Source organism: Saccopteryx leptura, chromosome 8, assembly GCF_036850995.1.
Source record: "Saccopteryx leptura isolate mSacLep1 chromosome 8, mSacLep1_pri_phased_curated, whole genome shotgun sequence".
NCBI classification, from domain to species: domain Eukaryota; kingdom Metazoa; phylum Chordata; class Mammalia; order Chiroptera; family Emballonuridae; genus Saccopteryx; species Saccopteryx leptura.
The window spans coordinates 52211931-52222465 of record NC_089510.1 but is presented as its reverse complement, the minus strand read 5'-3'; the positions used below and the strand labels follow the sequence as shown (position 1 = coordinate 52222465).

Sequence of the window (10535 nt, the reverse complement as noted above, 5' to 3'; positions counted from 1 at the left end):
CCTGTGGTTCTGCAGGGAATAGGGGTGACGATGGGGGACAGCACTCACAGCAGTGGCAGGATCCCAGAATGAGAATCGGAGACCTGCTCCCACTCTGGCCTGGGATTCTGGGAGAAGTGCTCTCCTTTCTCAATCTCATTCTCCTTGTCTGTAAAATGAGAGAGGCTTGGACTCCATGCACTACATTACCTCTTCCAACTTGGTTTCTACCCCTAATTAAATGTTTGGGCCACCAGACTGGCCTGCCCCCTTACGCCCATTTCCTTCTTCTTTTCCCTCTTCTCTACATCTCTCTCCTCTGATCCAGAGTGTGTCTTATGTTTTTGCAAGTTCCTTTTCGTTCTGCACATTATGAGTTTCAGCATTTTTGTTGCCCTAGAAAGTCTTTATTTCTGAGATTGTGCTCTGTTTCCCTTTTTAGAGCATCTCATAAACTCCCTTCTTGGATTATTCTTTCTTCCCCCTCATGCTGGCCAAACTGCTTCTCACCTTGGTTCAGAGGGGTGCGCTTGTGTGTGTGTGTGTGTGGGGGGGTTCTTCTCTGGGGATCCAGCTGTCTCCATTCCCCTGCTTTATCTGGGATTTCCTTTACCTCGAATTTTATTGTATAAAATGCTTCACTCTAATTCTTCAATTTAAGGTCTTTTAATGTTTTCCTTCTTCTACCTTATCTATTTTTATTTCACATTTCTCTTTGATTATCTGTTAAAAATCACACTTCTCGGAGCTTAATTTTTGAGGTCTTTCGTCTTTCTTCTTCAATCTTTCGTGTACTCCCCACCCCCTTAGGTCACTTTTTTTTTTTTTTTTTTAATACCTTTTTTTCTTCAGCAGAGGGCTCCCTTCCCATCCCTCTCACAGCCCGGGCGCTTAAGATTTGAAGCTTGCCCCTTCTGTTTTTCCCTCCGCTTTCTTGCCACCAGAAACACTAGATATTACATTTGTCAACAACAGTGCAGCCTTGGTCGGTGTGATCACGCTAAACCCCCCTCCTCAGCTGGGAGCAATCACGGTCTCCCAGGATCGCTAATCTCTTGCACGTCCTCCTAACGTTCCTGGTGTTATCTGACTCACTGTAGTCCCTACCTGCTCTTCCGTACGGTAGGTATTGCCTACCCTAGTTTATAGCTGAGGTAACGGAGACTTGAGGTTCACTCAAGGTCATACAGTTGTCAACCCTAACCCGGCCAGTTCTGGCTTTTCAGTCAGCCCAGCAGCCTCGCCCCACTCTCTTCTACTGCAGTTTATACTAGATTTCTTCTGTGCTGCACGCGGTTTTTCCCCCCCGCTCCAAATCCACAGGCAGGAAGGTCGTCCCTAGCTAACTGGGCTGGGGGCATTTGGCAGCAGGAAGAAAAGACACTTTCCATAGGCTCCAAGGGTTGGGTGGGCAGGGCTCGGATGGGATCAGGTCCGGGGCGGGAGGGGGCCAGCTTCGAGATGGAGGGTACCGAGGACCGTAAGGCAGGGCGCGGCAAAAGGTAGCAAGTGATCTCAGGGACCTGGGTGGCAGTGCTGGAATGCCGACTGCTGAACGGGACTTCCATCTCCGAGGGGACCACACACTTGGCAGGCCAGGGGAAGGAGTGGGGCCGAGCGCGGGACCGGGAGAGGCAGGGCGCCCCCTCGCGCTCTAGCGCGCGCCTCGGGGCTGGCGACGGAAACGTCCACCGCCGCGGGTCCTCTCCACCCCCTCCTCTCTTTCTCTCCCGCACCCCTCCTTTTCTCCGCTCGCTCCCAACTCCTCCCCCACCGCCTTTCCCTCCCTCCCTCCTGCTGCCTCGGTCTCCTCCTCCCGCTCGCACCCGCGCGCCGGGTCGGGAGCTAGTTGGAGCGCGAAGACGGCTGCTAGAGCCCAGCTCGGTGGAGCCGGGCGGGTCGGCCGCGCGTCCAGCGGCTGCTTGCGGGACCTGAGCATAGCGGGCGCGGGCCCGGGTCGGGACTGCACCGGAGCGCCGAGCCCAGAGCCGGGGCCGTTCCTGAGCGGCCGCCCCATTCCCAGACCGGCCGCCAGCCCCTCTGGTTCTGCTCCCCCGCGCCGGGAGCCGGGAGCCACCGGGAGCCGCCGGGAGCCACCGGGCACCCGGCACCTGCGTCCACAGCGCGGAGGTGAGTCCCGGGAGTCTCGGGCGCTTCCCCCGCGCGGGCTGGGGCTGCAAGTTGCAAACTTGAGCAACTCGGCGGGGAGAGGGGAGAGGGAGGCGTAGGGACCCGGGGGCGCTGGCAACTTGGAACCGGGTGGCGGAGGCTCCGGACGGGAGGAGCGGGGGTCCCTGGACTCCCGCGTCTCCCGCTGATGCCTCGGCTTGGGCGCCCCCCGCGCTGCCTCTTCCCGCCGCCGGCTCGCTCCGAGTCCGGCTGCTCCGGGCCCTCGCCCGGCCGCGGTCAGCGCTTCTGGGCTGCGGCCGCATCGGGGGCCCGGGCCTGGAGGAGGGGACGGCCGAATGAATGGCCGAGGGAGAGCGGGCGGAGGCTCTGAGACCGCGCCGAGATGGAGGATCCGAGAGGGCGGGCGAGTGAGCCCGTCGCAGGGAAAGTGCCGGAGGGCGAGGCGCGTGGGAGCGCGTGGCCCGCGCGGAGTGTGAAATCTCTCGCTCGCGGCCGTCTCCGCTCCGCCGGCACCTGCGGAGGGTCCCCGCCCCGGTTCTTCCCCGGCCCGCTGCCCCGCCAGGCCCCGGACGCTGCGGCTCGGGAGCCCGGCGTCCCCGCCTCGGCTGGTGGACAGGGGCGCGGCGGCGGGATCAGGGGCTCGAGCGGCGGCTTCCCGGTTTATTTTTCTCATGGTAATTCGTCTTTGTGGTTGGGGCGGCCCATTCACTTTCCGCTCACGTCGTGCGGGAGCTCCAGCGCGGAGGGCGGGGGCGGGGGCCGCGCGGCTCGGGGAGGGAGGGAGCCCGGAGACGGGATCCGGGACCCGGGACCCGGGACCCGGGACCGAGCGGGGCGGGAGCCCCGAGGGGAGTGGGCGCTGGACCCGCCGAGCGTGAGGGTGAGGCTGCAGCGGAGGCGCCCGGCTGCGCGGAGCCGCGGGTCGGCCGCTTAGGGAGGATGGAGTCGGTTCCTTCGTCTGCCGCAAACTTTCAACTACGAGGAGGAGCCACCTGAAGCGCCGTCCTGGCCTCCTCCCCGCTCCCCGGCGCCCGTCCTTGGGCCGTGCCCCCGCCCAGCGCGCCCAGCTGCAGTGCGCCCCGAGTTTGGAGGGAGGGGTCACCGCCGGGCGCTGCCCCGCGCTGCGGTTCGCTCCAGGCGTTCCGCGGTGGGCGCCGGGCGGCGGGAGCGGGGAGGGGCTGCCGCCCTCGGGATGCGCTCCTTCCCGGCCGTGGGGTGGAGCCAACGCAACTGGGATTGGGGGGCTGGAGGCTTGCCTGCGTCTAGACCCCAGCAAGACCCGACCTTCCGCGGCCCCACCCGCCGTAGTTTCCTCTCAGCCCCTAGAAAATGCAGCCTCCTTCCACATTTCCCAGCCGCCCTTCCCACCCTCCCCGCTCCGGCCTCATTCTGCTCCCTAGGCAGAGCCTCCTTTCTCCAGCGCCCTCCATCCCCTCCTCTGTGTCCTCCCCACCCCCACTTCCCCTCATCTGGGGGGCTATTTTCTTCCATTCTTTCCCCTCACTTATCCCACTCCTGACCTCATTTTTTCTTGACATTTTAAAGTGGCCTCCCACCTTTTCTGAACCGGGATAGATGACCTTGAGGAAGGGGCGGAGGGGAACTTGAGCTTGAGAACTGGACGTCTTTAGAAAAAGGGGATCAGATTAAGAAGCATCTTGGAACAAGCCAGCAGTATCCTACTCCAAATCAAGATTTCCAACCGAGACGGAAGGGAGAAGGAAGACAGATAAAATATCAAAGAGTGAAGGAGTTTGCCACCACTCTGTGGCATAGGGCAGAAGAGCCAGCAGGAAGTACCGTTTGGGGGGGAGACCGCTCAGGAAGAAGGGCTGCTCTGGTTGCGCCAGGTTGGGAAAGGTGCGGGTGTGCGTGGAGCAGGCAAGTCCTATTCTTCCATCAACAGCTACCACCACCAGTTTGTGAGGGATGGCAGATAGTCCATCTCTGTTCTCTTTCCAGGGAGTCATGCCCGAGCCTTCCTCCTCCAGAGCTGAAAATATCCATCATTGCCATCACTGTGGACATTCTTAAATACCTAGTGTGTGTGTGCAATGTACCTGGCTAGGTGCTGGTAGATACCAGGCTGAGGCCGTGCACAGAGAGCTGCTAAATTCACCAGCCGTGTGAGTTTGTGTATGTAGGGAAAAGAACATGAACATAGAAATGCATAGGCAGTACTAGGCAGCAAGGGCTTGGTGCCATGGTGACCTAGGGTTTAGGAGAGAACCGATTGAAGAAAGCCTGATGACTCAGGTGGGACTGAGAGCTGGGCTTGTTGCCTCTGACCCCTTCCCCACAAGCTGTGTGTATAGGGAGGGTGGCACAGGAGAAGGGATGGACAGAGAGGGGCTCCCTTTCCACTTCTAGAGCAGGCTGGAAAGGCAAAGAAGCCCAGAGGTCCAGCCTGGCTATGTGGATTGCCCCCTCCCAGTTGAGAATGGAGGAATCACAGAAGCCTTTTTGTCTTGGGGTACCCTTCCTGGCTTGTTTGAAGGTCCCTCTCTTAGTAACTTCTTACTGAGTTTCAAAGCTGGAGGAGAGCTTAGAGATGGTCATGTCAGGGAGTCACAAACTCAAATGCCTACGGAGGCAGGCAGGTAACAATGTGTTTGTTAACCAAGCAGTTAGAGTGGCTGGGCCTTGGGACAACTGGATATTCAAAGGCAAACTGGTCAAATAACAATGGTCCAGACAAAACCAGTGTGCAGCCCTTGAGCAGTCTGACTCCCTATATTTACAGATTAAGAAATTACGATTCTAAGAAGTGATCTCAATAAATAAATAAATAAATAAAAGAAGTGATCTCATCTCTGTGTGTACATGTTATCATGGTTCCCTGTCCTTTGGGGATTGATTGGAACATCCCACAGCCTGGTCCTCCCTCTGACCTGGTGGACCGCCAGCTCACCTTTGTTCTCAGGGCCCACTGGGATGCTCTTTGTGGGATGATGAGTTCCTTGAGGTCAGGGAGCCATCTTGTCTTACATAGATCTAGCATTTCATATCCATTGATACAGGATTTCAGATGCAGAGCCAGGATTGGAACTCAGGCCTCCTGCTCATTCCCTTCCACCTCTAGCCCTGGAACCCAGGGGGTGTATACCAATTTTTTCCTTTAGGAGAAAGGGAAAAAAAATCCAACCATGAGTTTTTGCTTCTTCTAATATAGTAAAGCTTTGTGTAGGGGCTGAAAGAGAAAAGACTTTAAGCTCACATAGGATGTTTGGGAATCCAAGGAATATCCAGAAATTTCTGAGCCCCAGGTTAGGGTTTAAAAGGGGAAAGAGGAGCCTCAGCAAGGGGGCAGAGGAATTGCAGACCTTTATGGAGGAGCACCCTGGCAAGGCTGACGACTCGTAGAGTCTGTGCATTTGTGAAAAAGAGGCTGTTTGGTTGAATTATTTTGAATATTGATCATAAGATCCTGTTCTTAATCTTGGTCACCCTCCTATATCCCACAGGTAGGTCAATAAGATGGCAAGTTAGATCACTACTATATAATCAACCAATTCACTACTTTTATTGAGGACTTGAGATGATAGAATGGACAGAAAGGGCAAAGGACAAGATCTTCAATTACACCGGGGAACAAAATTTTTGTTGCATCCACAAAAACACTTGTTCTTACCTAATTCGAGTGTGCTGATCTCAAATCTGACATTAGTTTTTCTCTGTAAGCTACAGGGTTTTTTTGCAATTCAAGATTTTAGTTTTTCATCTTATTGTAAAATTTTCAACATTTAGTTTAACATAATGAAGTAGAATGTCTTCTTGGGCATCATTTTTGTGAAAATATAATAATTCATATAATGCGGTAAATACACTAATACACTAAAATATATGACTATCAGAATTTGTCTACAATTTCAAAATAGAACATATTAAAACACTTATTTTAATCATAAAATTTGCGCAAAACTTATTTAAATTCTATTCAGGCAAAAATTTGCGTTTGTAGCTCTTGCGTTTGTGTACTTATTGAGGACAATCTCGTTTGACGCTCCAGCAGTAGTCTGCTCATCACTAACAGCTCCAAGATTTTCAGGACACTTATCAAGGTGACTGTTCAAGAAGTGAATCTTAACGCTCATGTTACATCCAATGTCGAGGAAAGCCAACAGCATCCTTTGAACCAGTTCATAGTTTTCTGCTTTTTTGTTGCCAAGGAAGTTCTTTGTAACTGCCACAAAAGACTGCCATGCTGCTTTCTCCTCCTTATTCATCTTCCTGGCAAATTCTTCGTCACATATGAGGGTTCGAATTTGTGGTCCATCAAATACACCTGCTTTTATCTTCTCGAAAGACAAGGCAGGAAAAGCAGAAATAATATGTTGAAAGCATTCACTTTCTCTATTCAAAGCCTGAACAAACTGCTTAATTAAGCCAAGTTTGATGTGAAGTGGAGGAAAAATGATCCTGTTTCGATTAACTACAGGTTCATTCACAATATATTGCATCCTTACTTCCAGAGCTTCATATTTCGGCCACTCCTTCTGTGTCTAGTGTTTCTCCCGAGCTTGACTGTCCCACAAACACAGAAAGCAAGGATACTTCGTGAAACCTCTCTGTTGTCCTAGCAGGAAATTTTAAGATCCACACAAATGATCCAGTTATGCTCCTCATACTTCAGAAAGTCAAGGACAATTTTTATGTCATTATAATCTTCTCGCAGATGAGTTGAATAACCAATTGGAACCACTGCATAAACATTACCGTTGTGTAGGAGAACACATTTCAGACTCCGTTTAGAGCTGTCAAGAAATAGCCACCATTCTGTTGGACTGTAAGTGGTAACACCTAGCTGGCTGAGAAGACTACTGATATGATGTAAACAAAGTGTTTGTCTTCGGAAAAAAAGTCCACAAAAATTTGTTCACGCTTCCTGAAATGAGATACTTTAGCTGACTGGTGAAGTACATTCTTTTCTTGAAGCCCAGAGGCTAATAACTCAGCTGCTTTCTTTGATAGGCCCAAATCTCTTACTAAGTCATTCAATTCGGGTTGGCTAAACTGCTGAGGGGTTAATGACTGGTTGGCATCAGAAGACTCTTCAGATTCTACAACCATTTCCTCATGCATCTTATCAAAATATACTTGATCACCATGTTCACTTTCTTTGTCCTTAGAAGAAATAAAACCATTGAAAACTGGAAATGGGAGTGTCTCAGAGTGTGGGATAGGTCGTATTGCTGAAGGAATATTAGGATATGCAATCATATGCCGTTTTTTCTTGCCGATGCCCTTTGTATGGATCAGACAGAAATAACAGTCACTGCTGTGGTCCTTAGGTTCACACCAAACCATTGGAATACCAAAGGGCATTCCTTTACGTTTTCTTTTTGTCCAGTCACGAAGCATTTCCTCACAATTATGACACACAATATGAGGAACCCAATTCTTGTTTTGATCGCCAAGGGGAACTTGAAAATAGGCAGTATATGCACGTGTCACAAATGATGAAATATTGCACCTTTGACGTTGAAGTGTGTAATAGCCACATATATAACAGAAGGTGTCAGGACTGTTCTTACATTTACGCCTACTCGAAGTAGCCATGATTCAATCTTAAAACAAAATAAGAGGGTGTTTTTATCAGATAATAATTTTTTACATTTAAAACAACTGCAATTATGTAAAAGTGATGTTTGTAAAACATTAATTGCCTTGTGGTTATGTTCAATCCAAGAGTCATTGGCCTTTAACTCCAATTTAAAAACCAATGCATGCCATTAACTAACAAAAAGAAATTAAAATTGCATAAAAACTGGAGCATGCACCAAAAACGGATTTCAGATTTAGAATCAGCGATGCAGAAATATATAGAAAAAGTTCTAAAACCTCATGCAGCAGAAAATGAAAAAAGAATTGTTCCTCAGTGTTATAAGTGCTTGTTACCTTGTTGTAGTGCCTTGAAGGACTGAGGACTGAGTTCTGCTGCCCCAACAGTCAGATATTCCCCGTGGTCTTCAAGTGTTGGCTTTTTTTTTGTTTGTATTTTTCTGAAGCTGGAAATGGGGAGAGATAGTCAGACAGACTCCCGCATGTGCCTGACCGGGATCCACCCAGCACGCCCACCAGGGGGCGATGCTCTGCCCCTCCGGGGCGTCGCTCTGCCGCGACCAGAGCCACTCTAGCACCTGGGGCAGAGGCCAAGGAGCCATCCCCAGCGCCCGGGGCCATCTTTGCTCCAATGGAGCCTCAGCTGCGGGAGGGGAAGAGAGAGACAGAAAGGAAGGAGGGGGAGGGGTGGAGAAGCAGATGGGCGCTTCTCCTGTGTGCCCTGGCTGGGAATCGAACCCGGGACTTATGCACGCCAGGCCGACGCTCTATCACTGAGCCAACCGGCCAGGGCAAGTGTTGGCTTTTTTATTGCCTGGCTACAAGGTAAATGAGATCAACAGTGGCAGTAAACTCAGATGTCTGTCATTCACTGAACACCTACTATGTGCCAGGCACTGTGCTAGGAGCTATGGATACAACAGTAGACAAGTTTTTTCTCTGTCTACCCTGAGTAGAGGTGAATCAGAATGCTAGAACACAATTACTAGCATTGCCTTAACGTCTATGATAGAATTTACTGTGGGCTTCCCCCTCCTGTGGGTTTGTCTGCATGACCTGACAGCTAATATGGAGTTGTCCAAAGGACTTGAGGGGAGGGCTAAGAGGGCTTGTTGTTCCCTACTTCCAAGTCCCCTCTCTATGCCTGAGATTCCTTACTCATCAAGTGGAATTGAACATCTGCTTCGTACTTGTGGTATAGACAGAAGCAAAACCAGGTACTTGATGATCGGGGAATGAGATCTATTGGGAGGAGTATTGGTTATTTATACTGCAGGGCCTGAAACCCAGTGTGTCCTGGTTCCAGCCCTTGCCTCATTCAGTCGCCTTGATTACTAGCCTGTCTTTGTCAATCAATGACTTTGTGTGTATGTTGAAAATACAGTGTGTCCGTAAAGTCATGGTGCATTTTTGACCGGTCACAGGAAAGCAACAAAAGACGATAGAAATGTGAAATCTGCACCAAATAAAAGGAAAACCCTCCCAGTTTCTGTAGGATGATGTGGCAGCATGTGCGCATGCGCAGATGATGATGTAACACCGTGTATACAGCGGAGCAGCCCACGGCCATGCCAGCCGAGATGTGGACGGTACAGAGGGAAGTTCAATGTGTTCTGTGGCTCAGTAAATTCGAATCCATGACCAAAGTGCAATGTGAATATCGGCGCATTTATAACGAAGTGCCACCACATAGGAATAACATTACTCGGTGGGATAAGCAGTTGAAGGAAACCGGCAATTTGGTGGAGAAACCCCGTTCTGGTAGGCCATCAGTCAGTGACGAGTCTGTAGAGGCTATACGGGATAGCTACCTAAGGAGCCCTAAAAAATCTGTGTGTGAGCCCACATCGAACTGCACTGAATAGGTATGAAACTGGGAGAGTTTTCCTTTTATTTGGTGCAGATTTCACATTTCTATCGTCTTGTTGCTTTCCTGTGACCGGTCAAAAGTGCACCATGACTTTATGGACACACTGTAGTTATCTCTAATGCAGTGTTTTTCAGTCTTTTTACCCTTGGGGACTGGTGAAAACAAAATTATTTCAGGACCACTAAGACAGAAATCACCCTGAGCATAGGCAAATTCAACTAAGGTCATTGGGTCTATAATCTTCCTACAACATCAGGGTGGTTAACTCTTTTAGGACTGGCACAACATTTCTGGCAGAACGGTCTGGTCTGTGGACTGGCAGCTGAGAAACGCTGCTCTGCTGAATGAGTTTCTTCACATTCAGATCTTTGCACTTGACTTTAGCTATCACTAAGTTGGGCTTAAATTTATGAAGAAGCTAAACTAACTTAGTCTTAAATACATGACAAGAGGCCAAAGTTTCTCAACGAATGGAGTCCCATTGAAATGACCAAATTGAGCCTTATTTTTTACAGCGTGTGTAGGCAACCCCTGGATTTCACTGGCATAATGCCATACTTTTGGCAAGTCCCTCTCTCTGACTTTTGGTTTGGTGACATCTGCCTCAGTGGAGGAGATGGCTCCCTGATGGGTAAACTGGAAGGGGATCTCTGAGTATGCTGTTCTCTATCTCCAGTGGAGGAGTCCTCCAAGACTTTCTGAAGAAGTCCTCCTGTAACTGGCTTGAATGCTGAAAAGCGGCAGGGAGAAGCTCCGGCAGGGAGCAGAGTTCCGAAGGGAAGCGGGGATGCAGAATGTTCTGTGGCTCTGCCATGTCACTTTCCCTTCCTTCTGCATTAGTATCTTGCTTTAGTGAGCACGAGGCATGAAAACCAAACTTTGCAGAATGTACTCTTTAATTCTGATATTACTCAGGGGTTCACCAGTGAGAGATCCCTGTACTTGGTAGCTTCAGAGTAGGAGGGAAAATAGAAGATAGTTTCCTATTCAATTT

At 50.4% G+C, this 10535-nt stretch overlaps 1 protein-coding gene across 2 annotated transcripts in view; it reads left to right on the top strand.

Annotated features, from left to right (window-relative positions):
- Window positions 1-1825: 1825 nt before the first annotated feature.
- SEMA5B (semaphorin 5B) overlaps window positions 1826-10535 on the top strand; it is a 133333-nt gene continuing 124623 nt past the window's right edge. For both annotated transcript variants that reach the window (XM_066347393.1, XM_066347392.1), the window contains exon 1: window positions 1826-2109. The gene's annotated coding sequence lies outside the window, so the exon portion shown is untranslated. The remainder of the gene's footprint in view (window positions 2110-10535) is intronic.